Consider the following 22186-nt stretch of genomic DNA (forward strand, 5'->3'; position numbering starts at 1 on the left):
CCCAGAGATCCGCCTGCCTCTGCCTCCCGAGTGCTGGGATTAAAGGCATGCACCACCACCGCCCGGCTTCATCCTTTAATTTAAAAGACTTTTTACAGCCCATGACATGTCTCAGCCTTCTTAATTCCCACTGCTTATTGGCTTTTATTTGTCTGGGTATCTATTTATCTAGCATTTATGAAACTGTCAGTTGCCATGTTTTTTCTTTTCTTTTTCATTATAAGAAGTTTCACACTTATGCAGAAATAGAGATTATGGAATAACAGAGCCCATTTCTATCACTCAGCTGCAGCGGTTATCAACCCAGCACCAGTATTTTTCCTCTGTAGTTTGTACCCACTCTTTCCCACCCATTACAGGGGACTGAAGAGAAAATCCAGCAATTTTTATCATTTCATTCCCTAAACACTTCAGGCTAGGCCTCTGCATAGGAAGGAATCTTTAAAAAAATTACCAATAATTCTTTAATTATATAAAATAACCAATTTGTTCTCAAAATTCTCTGGTGCTTCATATAGTTTTTATAGTTTGCTTGAATTAAAGTATAAAATTCATATATTGTGATAAATTGATATCATGCTTAAGTCACCTTTACTGTGCTAGTTTCTTGCCAATCAAAGTCTTTTCCTTTGTAATATATCTGTTGGAGGATCTGGGTTATTGGTCCTGGAAAGTTAATCACACTTTGGATTTTGCCAATAGAATTTATTGTGGTACATGCTAGCAAGCTTTGTTTGTATATTTATTTACCTATTTGTCCATTGGTTTATTATTCATTTAGTTTCATAAATTGGCAGTTAGATCTAGAAGCTTGCTTACGTCCGGTGATGGAGGAAGGTCATTGGTTAAATTAAAAGAAACTGCTTTGGCCCATCTCATTGGTTAGGAGATAGGTGGGAGGAGTAAACAGAACAAAACGCTGGGAGGAAGAGGAAGTGAGGTCAGACTCCACAGCTCTCCTCTCCAGAGCAGACGCAAGAGAGACGCCATGCTACCTGCTCCAGGGAAGACGCACGCTATGAAGCTCCGACCCAGGATGGACTTAGGCTAGAATCTTCCCGGTAAGACCGGTGCTACACAGATGATAAGAAATGGGCTAGTCCAGGTGCGAGAGTTAGCCTAGAAGAGGCTAGATAGAGATGGGTCAAGCAGTGTTTAAAAGAATACAGTGTCTGTGTAATTATTTCGGGCATAAGCTAGCCGAGCCGGGCGGCTGGGGTATTGGGGACGCAGCCCCGCCGCCGCTCATATTACTACAGTCCGGGTTCCATTTCTTTTCAAAGGCAGTCTCAACCGGTAGTTCTGTTTGCATCCAGAGTCAGCAGTGTTCACGGTCTGCATGCGATGCTGCAGACGCCAATGCTCACTGTCTAGATCCATGAATTTATTGGAGTTGGCAAGATGTTCATATGCTAATTCAGTCCTGCCGCCTTCACTTATTAGCTAGAATACATCTATAAATGGATAATTCCCTCCATCAGCTCTGCAGTTACCCTGAGGGATCGTTCATTTAGGAAAAACAAGATAAATGCTTGATTATCTTTCTCTTTATCATTATCTGAGGTAATTAGTTGGTTAATTTGTGTCTTCCAATGGTAACTAGTTTGTTCTTGATTTTTATAAACTCATAGATTTAAGGATATTTGGTGTCTTTCATTCATTTCAGCCATTATCACCATTGAAGCTCAAATCACCTTCTTTTGGCTGGTGGGGACATCTTGAAGCTTTCTCCTGAGTCCTTTTGACATTATGATAGAGACCCTTGAGAGTTTGCTTGCTGCTGAAGTTTGAGGAAATGTCCCTAAATTGTCTTATACAGATCCTGCCCCAGACTTGTTATAAAGTGTTTCTCCAAGGATTTCCAGATTCATTTAGTGGAAAAATTGGCATCCACAGAGCTCCAGGCCATGCTTTTGCCCTTGTTTCTAGGCCTTCTTAATGGAAACATGGAACCAAGGAAACATGAATGCATATGTAAATATATTTAAGATTAAATTATTGTGAGTTAATTCTGCTGCCACCTACTCAGATTTAGGGTTATAGGATTTTACTTAGCCTCATTGATCATCTGTCTATATGCCTTTTCTCCCTTAGTGAATTCATCAGTTTCCACTGTCACCACACAATTACTCATGTGCTTTATTGTAACACACACCTGCCAAAGTGTAACAGTGTAAAAAACACCACCAACTCCATGATGAAAACACTTACACATGAGTTTAACAATTATTGGGTAGATACACTTGGGAGAATAGGCAGGATTGTAATTGCAAATGTGAGGCCGTCCAGGACTGAGGCAAGGATTTAACAACAGCAGCAGCAGCAGCAGCAGCAGCAACAACAACAGAAGGTAGGGTGGAAAGAACTGAAGAGCCAGAGGACAGGGAAGAATGATATCAGGAAACGCAAACGTTGCCATCTATAATGACATTGTCATTGCACCCACAGCACACAGTTGCTATGGACATCTCCATAAGAATGGACCCTGAAACATAGAGGGGCATTCATGAGGCTCCAGCACTTTCTGAAGAGCTATGAACTGCTATGATAACTTCAGTAAAAGTTTTTTCTTCTTCTTCTTTTTCCTGGTTGTGCAGCCAAGGAACTGGAGAAGTGCAAAGGAATAGGAAGGGAGATACCAGATGGCAATGGGGGCTGGTGAATATAATCACAATAAGTTATTATATATGCTTTAAACTGTCAAAAATAAGGAAGAATTTAAACAAAACCATAGAAATTGTATGAATAAACAAAGCAAAAAAAAGTTTATAGTTCTCTTTTTAGGATATATTCCTCCAGGGATCAGAGCCTCTCTAGGCAATTATTCCAGCCATTAAATGGAGTTAGGTTTACTTACTTCATTTACATTTTGATGTTTAGGGATTATTTTTTTAAATTTATTTTTCTCATATATAATATTTACATGGTTCCAAAATTAAATTTAAAAGCAAGATATATTGAGAGAATACTTTGTGTGTGTGTGTATTTTTGTTTCAATGATTATGTATGTATGTATGTATGTATGTATGTATGTATCTATCTATCTATCTATCTATCTTTCTTTCTTTCTTTCTTTCTTTCTATCATTTATTTATTTATTTAATACCCTGACCACATTTCCCCTCCATCTTCTTCTCCTATTCCCTTCCTTCCCTTCCCCTCCTCTTCCCCCAAACCCTTTCTCCTCTGCTTCTGTTCAGAAAGGGCAGGCCTCCCATGGCATATCATATCAAAGCATAGCATATCAGGTTGCTGTAAGACTAAGTACCTTCCCTTGTATTAAGGCTGGGGCAGGCAATCAAGTATGAAGAATAGGTTCCCAGGAGCCAGCCAAAGCATTGTTAGAAATCCCACAAGTAGACCAAGCTGTACAACTATCACATATATGTGGAGGGCATAGGTCAGTTCCATGCATGCTCCCTGGTTGTTGGTTCAGTTGTTGTGAATGCCTATGAACCAGGTTGGTTGCTTCTATGGATGGATTTTATTGTGATGTCCTTGACCACACATCTGGCTCTATAATTCTTCCTTCCTCTCTTCAACAGGATTCCCTCAAACTTGGCCAAATGTTGGTCTGTGGGTCTTTGCCTTTGTTTTCTTCAGTTACTGGATGAAGACTCTCTGATGACAACTGGGGTAGTCACCAGTCTGATCACAGGAAATGACCAGTTCAGACCATGCATCCACTATTGCTAGGAGTCTTAGCTGGGTCATCCTTGTAGATTTGTGGGAGTTTCCCTTGCATCAGGTTTCTACCTGATCCCAAAATGCCCCCCTTTCTAGTATCTCCCCACCTAGCCACCCTCTAACCAGACTCCTCAAGTTCCCATCCCCACCTGCTGCCAGTCCACCCCAGAGATCTCTTCTATTTTCCCTTCCCAGGGAGATCCATGCATCCCCCCATGGTCCCTCCCTGCAAACTAACCTCTCTGGGTCTGTGGATGATACTGTGATTATCCTTTACTTAACAGCTAATATCCAATTATGAGTGAGTACATACCATGTTTGTCTTTCTCCGTCTGGGTTACCTCACTCAGAATGATTTTTTTCTAGTTCTACCAATTTGAGTTCAAATTTCTAGATGCCATTGTTTTTTTTTAACAGATAAGAAATATTCCATTGTGTAAATGTACTACATTTTCTTTATCCATTCTTAGTTGAGGGACATCTAGGTTGCTTCCATGTTCTGGATATTATGAATAATGCTACTATGAATATAGTTGAGAAAGTGTCCTTGTGGTATGATAGCGCATCCTTTGGGTATATATACCCAAGTGGTATAACTGGATCTTGAGGTAGATTGATTTCCAATTTTCTGAGAACCTGCCATAATGATTTCCAAAGAAGCTGTACAAGTTTGCACTCCTGCCAGCAATGGAGGAGTATTCCCTTTGCTCCACATCCTCACCAGTATAAGCTGTCATTTGTGTTTTTGATCTTAGCCCTTTTAAGATTAAATCTCAGAGTCATTTTGATATGTATTTCCTTGATGGCTAAGGATGTTGAACATTTTTGTAGGTATTTCTCTGTTTTTTTTTTTTTTTTGACAGATACTTCTGTTGAGAATTCTGTTTAGGTGTATACCCCATTTTAATTGGAATATTTGGTTTTTTTATGTCTAGTATCTTGAATATATATATATATTGAGGACCAGTCCTCTGTTAAATATGGGGTTGGTGAAGAATTTTTTTCTATTTTGTAGGCTGCTGTTTTGTTCTATTGACGATGTCCTTTGCCTTATAGAAGCTTTCAGTTTCATGATGTCCCATTTATTAAGTGTTGATATTACTGTCTGTGCTATGGGTGTTCTATTCAGAAAGTTGTCTCTTTTCTCTTGTGCCAATGTGTTCAAGGTTATTCCTCACTTTCTCTTCTGTCTGATTCAGTGTAACTGGATTTATGTTGAGGAATTTGATTCACTTGGACTTGAGTTTTGTGCAGGGTGTTAGTTAGGGATCTATGTGCATTCTCTACATGCCAACATCCAGTTATACCAGTACCATTTGCTGGAAATGCTTTCTTTTTTTCCAATGTATAATTTTGGCTTCTTTGTAAAAAAAAATCAGGTGTCTATAGGTGTGTGGATTTACATCTGGATCTTTGGTTGAATTCCACTGATCTACCTGCCTGTTTTTATTCTAATACCATGCTGTTTTTATTACTATAGCTCAAGCAATAGAGCTTGAGATTGGGGTGGTGATACCTCCAGCAGTTCTTTTATTGTACAGGATTGTTTTAGTTATCTGGGGTTTTTGTTTTTCCATATGAACTTGAGTACTGTTTTTTTCAAGGTGTGTAAAGAATTGTATTGGAATTTTGATGGGAATTGCTTTGAATCTGTAGATTGCTTTTGGTAAGATGGCCATTTTTACTATGGTAATTTTATCAATTCATGAGTATGGGAGATCTTTTCATATTCTGATATCTTCTGCAATATCTTTCTTCAAAGACTTTAAATTCTGATCATACAGGTCTTTCACTTGCATGGTTAGAGTTACCAAAGATATTATTATTTTGTGTGGCTATTGTGAAGGGTTTTGCTTCTCTGATGTCTTTCTCAGCTCTTTTATCATTTGTCTATAAGATGACTACTGACCTTTTTGAGTTAATCTTGTATCCAGCTACTTCACTAAAGGTGTTTATCAGCTCTAGGAGTTCCCTGGTAGAAAAATTTGAAGTCACATATCTGTGACTCATCATCTGCAAGTATGTAGTACTTTGACTTCTTATTTTCCAATTTGTATCCCCTTGATCTCCTTTGTTGTCTTATTGCTATAGCTAGAACTTCAAGTACTATATTGAATAAACATGGAGAGAGTAGACAACCTTGTCTCATTCCTGATTTTAGTGGAATTTCTTTGAGTTTCTCACCATTTAATTTTATGTTGGCTGTTGGTTTGCTGTATATTGCTTTTATTATATTTAGATATGTCCTTTATATTCCTGTTCTTGAGGGAATACTTTAAAGACTTTAAATCTCTGTGAAAAATTCCTACACACCTATAAACATGTTTTCTGTATATGGTAGCATAATATATATTTTCTACCTTGCTTTTGCACTTAATTTAGAATAGAGATTCCTCTATAAAAATTAAAAAACTTACTACTCTTCTTCTTTTAATTTATTTAAAAAACTATTTTTTTCTCATTTTACATGCCAAATCCATTTTTTACTCCCTCCCTGTTGCGGGAGGTCTTCCCACTCCTCCAGCCTACAGCTGCTGAGATACCAGCCCATTGGGGCGTGGTCTCTCTCCCTTTAAAAAAGCGGCCACTTCCCTCTCCTCTCTCTTTTCACTTCCTGTTCCGCCTGCGACTAGACTCCCTTCCTGGTTGCGCAGAGGGCTGACGGTGATCTGTAAGATTTTCCCCTTTAAATAAATACCACCCTATTAATCATAATTCCAAACTGGTGTGGCATTGTTTGTGACTTATGCCTTCACCTCCCCTTCTCCTGTTCCTGCCACCTTTTCACTCCCACTCCCCATTACATGCCACCATTAACTCCTCAGAGAGGGTAAGGTTTCCCTTGGGGAGGCTACAAAGTCTAGCACATTGCTTTGAGGCAGGACCAAGGCCCTCCCCCTATATCTAGGCTGAGAAAGGTATCCCTACACAGAGAATGGGTTCCAAAAAGCCAGAACAAGCAGTAGGGATAAGTCCCGGTCTCACTGCCAGTGGCCCCCTAGTCTACCCTAGCCATACAACTGTCATCCACATCCAGAGGTCCTAGTTCGGTTCTAAGCTGGTTCCCTCACTCTCAGACCAGAGTTGGAAGGCTTCCATTAGCTCTGGTAAGCTGTTTCAGTATGTATCCCCACCATGGTCTTGACCTCTTCCTTTCTCTCTCTTCAACTGGACTTTGGGAGCTCAGCCCAGAACACTGTGGTTCTCTGCATCTGCTTCCATCAGTTGCTGGTGTAGGTTCTATGGTGACATTTAAGACAATCATCAATCTGACTACTTCTCTTTTTTTGTAGATGACAAAATTTATTACATATACTATTGTGCTTATCTCTAAAGGTTTCCCTTCTTACTAAGGATTGAGCCTTTGAACCTGGGAGAACCACCTGCTTCCAAGATTTGTGTCTTATTTCAGAGTTAACAGGTTCTGTCCGCATCAGGACTCAAGGTGCCTTATGGAATAAATGGGTCCCTCATTTCTGATAGGTATCCTAGCTTTTGCCCTTTGTTGTTCAACAGCAGTGAATTGAATCAATCTTTCAGACATCTTCACAATGAGCCCAACAGTCACTGCAGCAGCGGAAAGGACCGTATCCCCATATCCATGGGACCCAGTGGATATGCTGGACTTCAGGTGCATAAAGATAGTAGAGTCTGAAAGCTCTTACTTCACTGTTGCAGAGCATTCGGGGAAACTGTGGTGTTGGGGCAGCATGGGAGCTTGAGGACAAAGCACCTTTTGGCAGGTGGATCTTAATGAAGGCTGCTCTAAAAGTAAGGGTCAGTTCTTCACTTTTCCACCATGGAATATTTTTATTTATTGGTTGATTGATTCATCCAATGATACACTTATTTAATTTACAGAACACTTTAGCATCTACTATGTCCAGAAACCATGCCAAAAATTGGAAATGAGGAACTTAATTTCTGCTTCCTAGCCTAGCAGTATCTTTTCCCTTCTTGGAATATCTCTATAGGAACCAGTCATTCTCATCCCAGAATGCCAGGTGTTCCTTCCACAGATGCATTTTTAAATTCAGAAAGTGGTGTGGGCTTGGCTAGTGTTTTCCCATGCTTATTCAGATGCAAGGACACTGCATACTTCCATTCATGTGTCCTTAGTTCATCCTGCTAAAAGCACTTGCTTTTCATAGTTAAATCGGGAATGGACTCAGGTCAAATATATCCAGGTCTTCATGCATAAAACACACAGGCATTTTAAGAATGGAAGCGTTTATGGGTTAATAATGTAGTTGTTTGTGTCATGGAAATAATTGGTCCCTTTTCTAAATATACACTGTTTTCTCACAGCTGACAGGCTATTCAATCCTGGGGCCCAGTTGGCCTCCTCCTCCTTAAACCTGCTCTTTTCTGTCCCCCAACAAAATATGACTGAGTCCGGCAGAGGACTGCTGTGCAGGGCTGGAGTTTTCTGCTTAAAACACTTTTCTCTTAAGGGTTTTTACAAGTCGCTCTCTATGTACCTGCAGGCTGCATTAATTAACATCATCTGGTTACTGCACCCAAAGGAGATACTATAAAGAGAGAGCCCATGAAGGAGTAGACCAGCAGAAGTCAAAGCACACTTACCAGCAGGGGAGGGGAGCAGGGCACTCAAAGACGTGTGCATATGTACAACCTGTACTTAAATGCTGTGACACATTCCCACATCTATAAATACAGACAGTCCCCACATCCGTGTGTGTGTACATATACATGTTCATAGCACACAGTATATGCACATACAGCACAGTCATGTGAACAAGTACACATTCACTTGTATGTTCATCCATACATTCACAAGCCACTAATTACTGCAGACAGCCACAGTTACACATTCACCTACTTGTATCCACACTCATAAGCATGTATATATATATATATATATATATATATATGCATAAACACATACAAAATGCTCACATCAACCCCTATACATACTTGCATACAGATTCAGATCAACACTTGGGCCTTCCTTTACTTTTATGATCATTTAAGATGAAACTTACCCAATTCTCCCAATACTATCCTCTTTACTGTGGTCAAATACTGGACTCCTGTATGGAAACTATCTTACCACTACTTTTGTTCTGGGTTTCTTTACTAGACAGCAAGCAGACTCAAGGGACTAGTTTTCGAAGCAAACCTCAGCCCCTAAGAATCTAAGAATTCAGGAATCACATTTTAGAATCTCAGCTCCTTATTTAGGTACAGTAAAGTAGAGAGAGGGTCCAAGACCTACCTAAGGTCTCTACACTCTTGTCCAAGGTCAAAGGAGCTGAGCATATCCTGGAAGCTGGTTCCCCCCAAACCAAACCACGTCGGTTAAAACTGAGTGACTCGCTCACTTGATACTCCCAGGTGAAGACTCTTCTTGTTTACTTCCTGGGCATTCTCCACTGTTAATGAATCCTTTAATCAAACTCATTAATCGTGTTTTTCATTATCTAAAATGACCCTTGGAATAAAGCCCCCTACATTGTTCAGAGGAAGGAGCTGTATATTTTGCATCTCATTTATCAAACTTTTATGAAGTAGCAATTGTGTGCATGCTTCATGAGCCAAGCGTGCTCTGAAATTGCTGGGAATGTCATTTTTCTGAGCACTATTTCATCGCTGCCTGTCCGAGTGACAGAAAAGGAAGCCGACTGAACAAGTGAGACCCAGGCTTCAGAGAGGAAATTAGAGAACGGTTTGCCTAATGCAGATCCTTGCCTGGCAAAGACAAGAATTAGATTGAGCTTTTTTTCTGGACGAAAAGGGTTTAAAATTTAGGCCCTCAGATCTCATCAAGATTACCCCTGGAAGGGAGGTATGAATTGTGGTCTCATCAGAGTTAACCTGTTCCCTGACTATCCCACATCTAGAACTTTCCTTTGCAGCTTTTCCTTCTCACATGCTCTGGAGGAGATGGAGATGCGAGAGTTCTTTTTTCCCTAGACTCTCTATTGTGACTTCTGGATTTCAGTCCAACATGCCAAAAGTGGAAGGCGCCACCCTATCCTAACAAGTAAAAAGCTGAACTGGCATGGGACTTCCTTCTGTATATATATGCTGCTTTTATTGGCTAATGAATAAAGAAACTGTCTTGGGCCTGCACATGGCAGAATAGAGCTAGGCGGGGAAAACTAAACTGAATGCTGGGGGAAAGAAGGCAGAGTCAGAGAGAAGCCATGTAACCTGCCGGAGACAGACGCTGAAACTTAACTCGGTAAGCCACAGACTCGTATCAATACACAGATTCACGAAGATGGGTTAATTTAAGATATGAGTTAGCCCGAAATACACTTAAGCTATTGGCCAAACAGATTTGCAAGTAATATGGTTTTTGTATGATTATTTAGGGAGTCTGGGCAGCCGGGAAATGAACAAGCAGCCTCCTACTACACTTAACAATATGAAAAACAACACCTTTTCTTGACTATGTGATGGGAGATGACAGGACCAGATGTGGGAAGACCTGTAAGTGGGACAGAATTATGACTTATTAACAGGACCCCATGTTCAGAAATTGCTGAGGGAACCAGGGTCTGGGTGAGCATATATGGGTGTCAGTGGTGGCTCAACATAGGCAAACATGGGAGAATAAAAGCTCCAAGAGAAAGCTGGGCGGTGGTGGTGCACGCCTTTAATCCTAGCACTTGGGAGGCAGAGGCAGGCGGATCTCTGTGAGTTCGAGACCAGCCTGGTCTACAAGAGCTAGTTCCAGGATAGGCTCCAAAACCACAGAGAAACCCTGTCTCGAAAAACCAAAAAAACATTCACCCGTTTTGGTTCCTGGAGATCTCTACTATGCCCCCACCTTGAAGGCTGCAGAAAAAGTTTCCCACGTTTTTGTTGACATGACAGGAAAGGAGCCATTTTGCTTGCAGCCAGACTTTGTTCCTAACAAAAGAGCTCAACTGGTTTATGTTTCCTTTTTCATCCCTTCTTTATTTATCTTCTCCCTCTTTTTATATCTTAATCACATGTAGCTGTGGGATTTTTTTGTGTTGTTGTTGTTAAAAACTAACTATCCCAGAGAAGTGGAACTAGCTGACTTCAGCTCTGGATGGCTTTGTTAGCTGCTTCTTTGTTACTGTAACAAAGTTCCATGCTGAAGAGCTGTGTAAAGAAGAGAGAGAGAAGGAGTTTATTGTGGTTTATGGTTCCAGAGATCTAGAGTCCACAACAGCAGGAAAGGCATGGGAGAGCAGCAAGAGCAAAAGGCTAGGTGTTCACATTTTATCCCCATGTGGAGCCGAGGCTACAGACCTTCAAGGAAAGCCCCCAATGACCCAGTCTTCCATCAAGGCTCCACCCTCTAGGGTTCTATAACCTCTCAAAGCAGGCCCAACAGCCGGGGACCAAGTATTCCAATGCATGAGCCTATAGAGGACATTTCTCATTCAAACCTCCATACTAGCCTATCACGAAGGGGAAGGTATCCAATACCAGACCACTAAAGCCATAGTGTTCTACCAAAGGGAGAGGGAAAATGAAAACCATGGAACTCAGCAGTCCAGCGGGCCAGTTCACTGAAAGACCTGGTTATAAACTCTTAGATTATTTCCCACAACTCACAACTTAACACAGCACTCAGGATGTCAGGAGCAGCTGAAAAGAAAAAGTGTGAAGAAGGAAAAGAGTTGGCAACAGACTCCTATGATGGGGATGTTAGAAGGTCAGACAGAAATTTAAATTATAATTAATATACTATGGTCATTAATAGGTGAAGTAGACAGCATGCAAGAACAAATTGGCACTGTAAGCAGAGATATAATTTTTAAAAACGAGCTGAAAAAGAAACGCTAAAAATAACACAGCAACAGATAGATAACATACTAGAGATAGCATGCCATAACAGAAAGGCTAGACTTCACACCCTGCAGCAGAAATGTAGAACACACTGCAATACACATGCTAGACATAACACACTGCAGGAGAAATACCAGAGATAAAACACTGCAACAGGCTTGCCAGAGATAATCCACCGTAGGAGGCGTGCTAGAGATAACACATTGCAGTAGGCATGTGAGAGGCAGCACCGTAACACAAATGCCAATGAACACGCTGCAACATGAGCGCAGAGATAAAACCCTGTGCCCAACTTAGCTTTCCTGGTACTGTGAAAACACAGTGAGCAAGAGAAATTAGAGGAGATAGGGTTGATTTCGTTTACAAGTTACAACACATCTTCAAGGGAAGCCGAGTCAGGACCTCAAGTAGAAACTGAGAGGCAGGAACTGACATGGAGGCCATGAGGAAACACTGCCTACTGGCTTACCTTCCATGGCTTGTTCAGCTTGCTTTTTTATATGATCTTGGACTGCCTACCGAGGGGTGACACCACCCCCACTGGGCTAGGCCACCCTGCACCAGCCATTAATCAAGAAAAAAGGTCTATGGACTTGCTCAGAGGACAATCTAGGGGGGCGGATTCTCAAGGGAGGTTCCCTCTTCTCTTATGACCCCAGTTTGTGACAGTTGGCAAAACACTAACCAGCACAGTTGACTGCTTTTCAACTTGAAACACGTACCACAGGTAAACCACAGACTTTTATTTCTTGACAATCCTCAGGGTCCTATTTTAATACCAGTGCCAAACAGTATAGCTTAGTTCCATAAATCGTTTGAAATTTCAGTGATTTAAAAGTGTGTGTTTTCTTTCCCAACTCAACTCAACTCAACTGTCTCCTGTAAAATCCAAAATAAGGTGCATATTTTCTTATTTCAAAAGAGACAATTCAAGACACAGTTGCAATCAGACCAAAGTAAAACCAAAGTTTAACAGTGGCAATCAAATCCTGCAGGTCTGTGACCAATGTCTGGGACTCATGATTTTCTGGGCGCAAAGGCACTTGGCAGCTCCATTTCTCTGGCTCTACTATTCGTAACAAACACAGCTTGTCTTCTGGGCTCAGGCCAGACACAAACCATACCTGCCCTTGCCCTTGGGGGTCATCCTACAGCCCTGAAATTTCCAATGAGATGAGGTCTTCACTGCTGCTGAGGCTGGACCTTCAGTGACGACTTCCCAGCTTCTTTCAGGTAGAAACTGACCCTGCCATGGAGTGCCAGATCTCAGTCCTTTTCTGGGACTCCTGCATCCTTCAGAATCAGTACCATTTGGGAAAGTTCTATACATTTCTTTTCAAGTCCTGCTATCAGTTTGCTGTGTAGCCTTGGTTCTCTCTGGACCACAGCTTCCATGGGATGAACCCGAGGCAATACTTCCCACCTGTCGTTATATAAATGATGGTGATCTCTTACTAAGTGCAATTCATTTTTCATGGCCATCTCACCAGCACGAACTATCTCAGTAAAGCACAGGTTTTGTTTTAGTGGTGCTGACCTCCTGCTAATCACAGTTGATTTTTTTAGGGGATGAGCAGAAAAGTATAGACTCTTAATAGAAAATATCACACAAATTGCTCCGGTAGTTTTTGAGGGACATTCACACTTCCTTCGGAAACTTAGCAAGCCAGGCCTCCATTTTCTGTATTTTCCTTTAGATTCTTTTCCTTCAAGCTCCCACAGAGCAGTCCCTTAAGTGTTCAGCACTTAACAGGCGTTTCCAGCCCAAAGGTTAGAGTGTTTCCACAATCCCTCCTCAAGAGAAAAACAACACGGTCACGTGCCATCATGGAAAAACAACACGATCACATGCTGTCAGGGCAACACTCTACATACTCAGTACCAATTTCTGTGCCAGCTGGTGCTTCAGTTGCTGTGATACATACTATGAATGACGGAAGGAAACTTGGGGAGGCATTGCCTTACAGGATACAGTTCATCTTTGAGGGAAGCCAACACCGTAACTAAAGCATGAAGCTGGGGCCAGGGACTGAAGCAGAGGCCATGGAGGGATGCTGTTTACTGGGTGTATCAGCTGGTTTCCTGGGTCGACTTGACACAAAGTAGTCATCAGAGAGGAAGGAACCTCAGTTGAGGAAAAGCCTCCATGAGACCCACTTGCAAGATATTTTCTCAGTTAGTGATCAATAGGGGAGGGTCCAGTCTATGGTGGGTGGTGCCATCCTGGGCTGCGGGTCCTGGGTTCTGTAAGAAAGCAAATTGAGCCAGGCAGGGGAAGCAAGCCAGTAAGCAGCTTTCCTCCATGGCTTAGGCATCAACTCCTGTTTCCAGGTTCAGCCCTGCTTGAGCTGCTGCTGTTCTGACTTCTTCCAATGATGGACAATGCTCAGAAAGTGTAAGCCAAATAAACCCTTTCCTCCCCAGCTTGCTCCTTGGTCATGGTGTTTCACCACAGCAATAGAAACCCTACCTAAGAAAAATTGGTACCAGCGTGGTTGGGAGTTGCTGTGACAGACCTGATCATGCTTTTGGGAGGATGTGGAAGGACTTTGGAACTTTGGGCTGGATGAGCCATTGAGTTAGGAGCTCTGTGGGACGTTCTGTTGGAACTTGGAAGGTAAGAGTGTTGACAGCTGTTACTTTGTCCCACCAGGCTGCCCCTCGAGGGAGGAGGCAAGTAGGCACAGGGTCAAAGATTCAGACTCCAGGAGACAGGCTGGGTGTAGTAAGCTCAGTTTGTTTTAGGAGGGGGGAAAGCCTTATATACCCCCCCACACCTGCGGAACAGGAAGCCGCAGATTGGCACCAGGTGGTCTTTCATGGAGTCTGGGGACTGGTTCATGCCGTCTTATCTCATGGTACTGCAGCTGTTTCTGGGGCCCCTTTGACAGACCTAGGTTGGCTCATTTTGGGGGAAATTACCATACTGCGTGTTCAGATAGCTCATTTAGTTGGGTTTTAGGTCAGCGAGGTCCTATTGATCCCTGGCCCCTGTGCCTGGGCGAATATCCCTCCGCAGATAGCAGTGCAAAAGACAAGCCTGGCTTGTCAAGTTTCAGAGGTGAGTTTAAAGACTCTATTAGGGCCATTTGTTATGCTGAATTAAGATTCTGTGTTTCTGGGCGGCGAGGGTTGGAGAATCAGCTATGATGAACAAAATAGCAGAAGTACTAAAGTGAAACTTTGCTTTGCTTGGGGTAGTTGATGCTGGTCAGCTAGAGCTAAGAAATTAGCAGTGATCAGGAAGAGACCAGTATCACTGTGATGAAATCTTCTGGGATGTGTTTGCTGGGAGCACGGGAAAAGTTGTGTTCTAGAGAGGGCCATGGTTGTACCTTGTGTTCGCACCAGGACTTGGTAATGTTTAAGCATCACCCAGATGGTACTGGTTTTGAAGGCATGAAGGGGTCATGGAGAGCAGCCGAGGCTTGGCCCTGTGAGAGGCCAGGAGAGGCCATTGGTGAAGGTGCAGTTACCTCAGTGGCAGTTGGAGGCCCAGGACTGAACGGATCATGCCAAGAAGCTGAGGCTTGGCACCATGAAGAGAGCCTAGGCTATTGTTGAAAGTGCAGCCAAGCTGCAGCAAGGGAGCCTAGCATTTTGGAGATGCCAGTACCATGCGAAGACCACCAAGAACAGTAGCAGCAGTGGAGTGGAGCCAGTGGGAGCCTGGAAGATAAGCGTATGTGCTGCAGAGGGCAGAGCTGGAGAAGTGACCCAAGTCCTTTGAAGAAGCCCAGAAGAGGGTGAGTAAATACCAGGTAATTGGATATTGAGTTATTTATATTTTTGGAGTTTAGTTTTGCTTAGTTTAGAACGTGATGATGCCCTGGTTCTTCCCTCTTGAAGAAGGTAGTTAATTTTAATTATTTTTTTGTTGGGTTTTCAAGACAGGGTTTCTCTGTGTAACAGCTTGTGCTGTCTTGGAACTAGCTCTTGTAGACCAGGCTGGCCTCTAACTCACAGAGATCCACCTGTCTCTGCCTCTCACGTACTAGGATTAAAGGTGTGTGCCACTACCCGCCAGGTAATTTTGAGTTTTAAGGGAGCCCGCAATTGAAAGATTTGAACTTTTAAAAGGGATTGAAATTTTAATGTGCTTGAATTTTTAAAGACTGTGGGACTTTTAAAGTTATTTGTGATTTTATTGTGAGGCTTTGGGGATGAATAAGAAATAAAGGCTTGTGACTTAATAGTGGTGTGTTTGTGTGCCAAGTTGACAAGGGGTCAGTTGTACTGGCTGGTTTTGTGTCAACTTGGTATAAGCTAGAGTTATCAGAGAGGAAGCAGCCTCACTTGAGGAAATGCCACCATGAGATCCAGCTGAGGTGAGGTCTCCTCTTCCCAGATGACCCTCAGTTTGTGCCAAGTTGACAAAAACTTCCTTGTACACACTGCAAAAGAGATGCCAGCAATAACAAAACAACAGAAACACTAGGGATGTGGCGAACAGATCTGCAACAGATGTGGAGAATTACTTTGATGGCTTATTAGTAGCCTGTTTGAAACCTCCCAAACAGAGAGAATGAAAAGACGAAGAGAAAAAGAAATGAGACAGAATATTCAAAAACTGTGGGATGACTCCAAATATAATATATACATATAAAAACAATATGAGAATGACAATAAAGAGATAAAGGGACGAAGAAACACTGATAGAAAAATGACTGAGAATTTCCCCAAATTAAGGTCAGACCCCACTACATAGATCCAGGAAACGTGTGGAGTGAGTTGAAAGCTCTATAAGCTGCTATAATTCTGCATCTAGGTATACATTTCAAACCATAATAAATGAAAAGGTGAATAAAACCCCTAAAGATGCCAGAGGATGATAAACACACAGCAGAGGAACAGAGATAAGAAAGGCTCTGATTCAGCTTTAGAAACCTCAGGATCTGAAGAAAAAGACAGAAAGAGGAATCAATGGTGCTCACTAGTTCCAAGTGGAGAGGGCGACATGAGACATGGTGGGATGTGGCTAAAGGGGACAAACTTGGAGACAAGTGTATGAATAAGTTAAACCTCTGGTGTATAATATAGGACTAAAACTATCATATCCTACCATTTACTGGTTTATTAAAATACTGTACTTTGGATGACCTTAGCCCCTACCCCACAAAGAATATCTAAGAAAGATAATGGATATGTTGAATTTTATTAACAATTTCTTCATATTTATTTCTAATCATCTTATTGTCCTCCTTAGCTGTGTGCACGATAAACCAGGTAAGAAGAGGGTGTTGCTTAGCATTGAGAGAAAACTTTGCCAACCTAGAACTGTATATTTTATGAAATAAATTTTCAAAAGTGAAAGACAAATGGAGACTTCATTGGGCCAACACAAATTGTGGGGATTTTCTTCCTCATCTTCGATCTGTTCCGAGTGTTGATTTGTTTTTGATTCAGTTTGGGATGGTTGTATATTTCTAGGCATTTGTTCATTTCTATGTTATCCAGTTGGTTGGTATGCAGTTGCTGGCAATATTTATGGTCTTGTTTATATGTTTGCCCTCAGTTGTAATGCCTCCTCTTTCATCCTGATTTTATTTATTTGAGAGCTCTCTATTTTTTTAGTTGACTCTAGGAAAAGATTTGTTGATTTCATTTATCTTTGGAATGAAAACAACAACAAAAATCAAAGCACTTTTTGTTCGATTGATTTTTTTCTATTGTATTCTGTATTTTTTCTCATTTATTTCAGCTGTAATCTTGATTTCTTTCCTTCTCCTGATTTTCGTGTTTTCTTCTTTTCATTTCTTTCAGGTGTAGAGTTTGAGACCTGTCTTCTTTGTGGTGGGGTATTTATCATGGTGACTTCTCTGGATGCTTTTTTCTGAACTCTGTAAGTTTTGGTGTGTTGTGTTTCCATCTTATGTGTATTTGTGTATTTTGTGATTGTCCTTTTGGTTTCTTCTTTATCTCATTTGTTAACTCTGCACGGTTTATTGACATGTGTGAACCTTCTGATTTTCCTAATGTTCTTGATCAATAGATTTGTTTCATTGTAGCTAGGAAAAGATATGTAGTATAAATTCAGTGTTCTTAAAGTTGTTGGGACTCATCTTGTCAGCTATTATGTGCTCTGTCTTGGGGAATGCCGTGTACTCTTGAGAAGACATTTAATGTGTTGCTTGGAGGGAACATTCTGCATGTCTGTGAGGTCCATACAGGAACGTGTAAATCTTCTGTTTGCTGTTTGATTTTGAAAGAATGTTCTAGCACTGCAACTGTATTATTGAGGTCTGCTACCATCTCTCTGTATGTATGAGTGTATATGTATGTATACACATATGCATGTTTGTATGTCTGTATAGTGCTGTGCAGATCTACTTTATATATTTAGGTATTTGATAGGGCTGTTTGTAATTGCTGCATCTTACTGATGAATTGATGTTTCATTGTTATGCTGCTCATGGTCTCCTGTGCAAGTTTCTTATCTTCATTTTCTTTCTTTTTTTTTTTTATCAACCACAGCTGAGTTTATTACTCCAAAGTGTCACAGTCATGGTCCCCAGGAGGCTGCCCACCTCCCATGAGCAACGCCTCCCACTCCGCTCTGGGGAACTGCACTTGGGCCATAGATGAACCCCACAAACCTCTGGATGTGTTTATTTATAGACTTTTGACATCCGAGCATTTCTGAAAATGACAGCGTGGTGTCCCGCCCACCCCATGGCCCGCCAGTCCAGCCTGCAGAGGGGACTTTGCTGCCTTGGAATTCCAAAATAAATAGAATCCACTTGTTAGCGCGCAGCTATGGCAGATGGCCCCACAATCTCCGGAGCGGCACTATGGGACAGTCTCAAGGTGTCTTCTGATGGGCGGGCACCGTGCAGTGTCCGGCAGTGCCGAGCATCTACAGTTTGTCCAGGAAGTTGTCCAGCGCCGGGATGCCCTCCTTCAGGCCTTTGCGCTTGCGGGTCTCGGCGACTACTTGGCAGGGGCAGCTGCTGTTGTCAAAGGGGTCCCCAGGCAGGATCTGCCAGTGGTCGAACACACACTGGGGGAAGGCCTGGCCACCCGTGTTGGAGCGCAGATCGGCTGTGAAACCAAAGGACTCATTGACAGGCAAGTAGGCCTTGACCAAAAACATGGGGGTGCCAGCCACCTGGGACTCCTCAAACACATGACCACGCTTCCTATTCAGGACACCATAGATGCCACCCACAACTTGCTCAGGACACTGGATCTCCACAAGGTAGATAGGCTCCATGAGGCGGGGCTGTGCAGTCAACACACTGGTATAGAGGCAGCGCCGGGCTGTGGGGATGATCTGGCCACCACCTCGGTGGATGGCATCAGTGTGCAGAGTCACATCATTAACATCGAATCGCACACCACGCATGTTCTCCTCACAGAGAGCGCCCTCCTTAGTGGCCCACTGGAACCCAGCCACCACGCTGTCCTTGATCTCATTCAGATACTGCACACCCTTGGTGATGTCCGTCAGGATGTTGGGGCCGGTGCCGTCAGGCCGGAAGCACCAGATCTTGCGGGCTTCGGCGACATCCCACTCATACTTCTCAGCCAGGTAGCATGCCCGAGCCTTGAGCTCCTGGCGAGCAGAGACTTCCCCCTTGTCGATGTCCTCACCCAGGCCATCAGGGAAGGGCCGGGCCTTATGTACAGCCGGTTGTGCTTGTTGGGGGACTTGGACAGGCACAGCACATTCGACTCCTCGCTCACCCTCTCCCGGTATGAGACAACAGGGTCCGATTTCTTGATGGGGATGCAGGCATGGTCTTCTTCCAAGTCCTTGAGGCAGATCTCCAGGTGCAGCTCCCCTGCTCCGGCAATGATGTGGTCCCCAGACTCCTCAATGATGCACTGCACCATGGGGTCGGACTTGGCGAGTCGCTTCAGCCCCTCCACCAGCTTGGGCAGGTCGGCAGGGTTCTTGGCCTCCACGGCCACTCTGATGACAGGGCTGACACTGAACTTCATCACACGCATGTTGTGTGCTTGCTTGAAGGTGGTGATTGTCCCAGTCTTCACCAGGAACTGGTCCACACCGACCAGCCCCACAATGTTCCCACAGGGCACGTCCTCGATGGGCTCCACATAGCGCCCCATCATCAGGATGGTTCTCTGAATGGGCTTTAAGTACAGGTCTTCCTTCTTCCCAGGTGTGTAGTTGGGGCCCATGATGCGGACCTTGAGTCCCATTGACACCACCCCAGAGAACACTCTACCAAAGGCATAGAAGCGGCCTTTGTCGGAAGTTGGCACCATCTTGGAGATGTATATCATGAGAGGGCCCTTGGGGTCACAGTTCTCCTCGGAGGTGACAGCTGCCCTGCGTGTCACCGATGGAGCTCTGGTGGTGGTAGACTACGTGTCTGGCGTCTGTGTGCAGACAGAGACGGTGCTGCGGCAGGCCATTGCCGAGCGCATTAAGCCTGTGCTGATGATGAACAAGATGGACCGTGCTCTGCTTGAGCTGCAGTTGGAGCCTGAGGAGCTGTACCAGACCTTCCAGCGCATCGTGGAGAATGTCAACGTCATCATCTCCACCTACGGCGAGGGCGAGAGTGGGACCATGGGCAATATCATGATCGACCCTGTGCTGGGCACCGTGGGTTTCGGCTCTGGCCTGCATGGCTGGGCTTTCACTTTGAAGCAGTTCGCAGAGATGTATGTAGCCAAATTTGCAGCTAAGGGTGAGGGCCAACTGGGGCCAGCCGAACGGGCCAAGAAAGTGGAGGATATGATGAAGAAACTGTGGGGAGACAGGTATTTTGATCCAGCCAATGGCAAATTTAGCAAGTGGGAAAACAGCCCTGATGGGAAGAAGCTGCCTCGCACCTTTTGCCAGCTCATCCTGGACCCAATCTTCAAGGTGTTCGATGCCATCATGAACTTCAGAAAGGAGGAGACGGCCAAGCTGATTGAGAAGCTGGACATCAAGCTGGACAGCGAGGACAAGGACAAGGAGGGCAAGCCGCTGCTCAAAGCTGTGATGCGGCGCTGGCTGCCTGCAGGGGACGCGCTGCTGCAGATGATCACCATCCACCTGCCATCTCCTCTCACCGCGCAAAAGTACCGCTGTGAGCTGCTCTACGAGGGGCCCCCTGATGATGAGGCCGCCATAGGCATTATCTTCATTTTCTAATCTACGTTTCTAATGAATGGGAGCAAAATTCTTGGTTTTTTCCCCCCATTATTTTCACTAGATACAACGTTCTATCCTTTCACTTAACAGCCCCACCCCCTTTTGATACAAGTTTTCTCTGCGAAGTTCTGGCTTTCCTGGAATTTGCTCTAGAGAGCAGGCTGTCCTGGGACTGAGATCTGACTGCCTCTGCTTCCTGAGTGCTGGGATTGAAGGTGGGCACCATGGGCATTCTTATATGTAAATTAGTTTCCCATAGACAGTAAACATCTTGGCCTTGGTTTTCCTATTGAGCCTTCTATGTCCTGTTACTGAGCCATTTAATCCATTTATAGTAACTGATTGTTGATAGGACAGGACATTCATTTCTATTTTTAACTGTTTTTAGGCTATTCTGTTTTTCTGTTCTTTTCCTGTTTTGTTGCATTTTGTTGTTGGTGATATATTTTGATACATTTTGATTTTTATTTTTACATAGATATTTTCTTTGTTGTTACTCTGACGGTTCCATAAACCATTTCATAATTATAGTAATTCCAGGAAATAAACTGACGAGAGTTCACCTTCAGTTATGTAACACCTGTGTGCTTCTGCTCCCCTCAAACTTTATATCATTTATGTGACAACTCATGTCTTTTTTATTGGCTTCATTAACACATTTTTGTAACTCCTATTCTTAATAAATTTGTCTTTTGACCGCCATTAGAGTACTGTGGCTCTTTGCCTATGCAAGTGCCATCACTAGCGCATTTTGTATGTTCATATCCTTGGTCCTATTTGATTCCTCTGTTTGGATTTGAAGAACTTCCTTTAGATTTTCTTGGAAGGTGGGTCTCTTAACAAGACCTTGTTATTAGTCTGGCCAAGTCCTTATCACTTTTATTTAATTAAAATTATTTGTAACTTTATTATAAAAAGTTACGAATAAAAAAATTGTGTTTTTGTAGTTACCTTTGAGGGCAGTTTTTCTTAGAGGAGTGTTTTTGACTAGTAGTTTCTTAGAAACCACCTCTCTCCTTTCACCCAGGTCGTCAGACTTAGCAACAAGCACCCTGAAGCATCTCATAGCCCTCGAAGCCCACCTTCGAACAACTCTGTACTTCATGTCTGGTGGAGGTCACGTCTATAGTATAACCGTCCTTAACCTTATCTCTGTGTCATTACTGGCATTCATTTCACTTACACACAAGTAGATGTATGTTTCCATATGTACGCATAATTAAATATGCCGTCGCCATTGTTTTGAACAGTTATTTATCTATCGGAGCAGTCGAGAATTTGGCAACTCAAAGTTTCATTTATATGCTTACCATTTTTCTCCAATATTCTTCTTTGCTCCACATAGACTCAATTTCTGTCTTAACCTCCTTTGTGTTGTTTTCTCTTTAAAGTAACGCATTTAATGTTCTTATAAAAAGTCCTCGGTAATTTCCTGTTTCTGTCCTAACAGTGTGCTTTTAAAATTGTTTCTTTTAATAGAAAATTGCATAGTTAATGTATGTGAATTGATGGGCGTTAGTATATGTATTCACTCACACAGGATGAGAATTCTGAAGGTGGTCATTTTACTTGGTAATTTAGTATGCAGAAGCA

At 42.9% G+C, this 22186-nt stretch overlaps 1 pseudogene; it reads right to left on the reverse strand.

Annotated features, from left to right (window-relative positions):
* Positions 1–17910: 17910 nt before the first annotated feature.
* On the reverse strand, positions 17911–19863 carry LOC142846726 (elongation factor 2 pseudogene; annotated as a pseudogene).
* Between the last annotated feature and the right edge of the window lie 2323 nt (positions 19864–22186).

Source organism: Microtus pennsylvanicus, chromosome 3, assembly GCF_037038515.1.
Source record: "Microtus pennsylvanicus isolate mMicPen1 chromosome 3, mMicPen1.hap1, whole genome shotgun sequence".
Lineage (NCBI taxonomy): Eukaryota > Metazoa > Chordata > Mammalia > Rodentia > Cricetidae > Microtus > Microtus pennsylvanicus.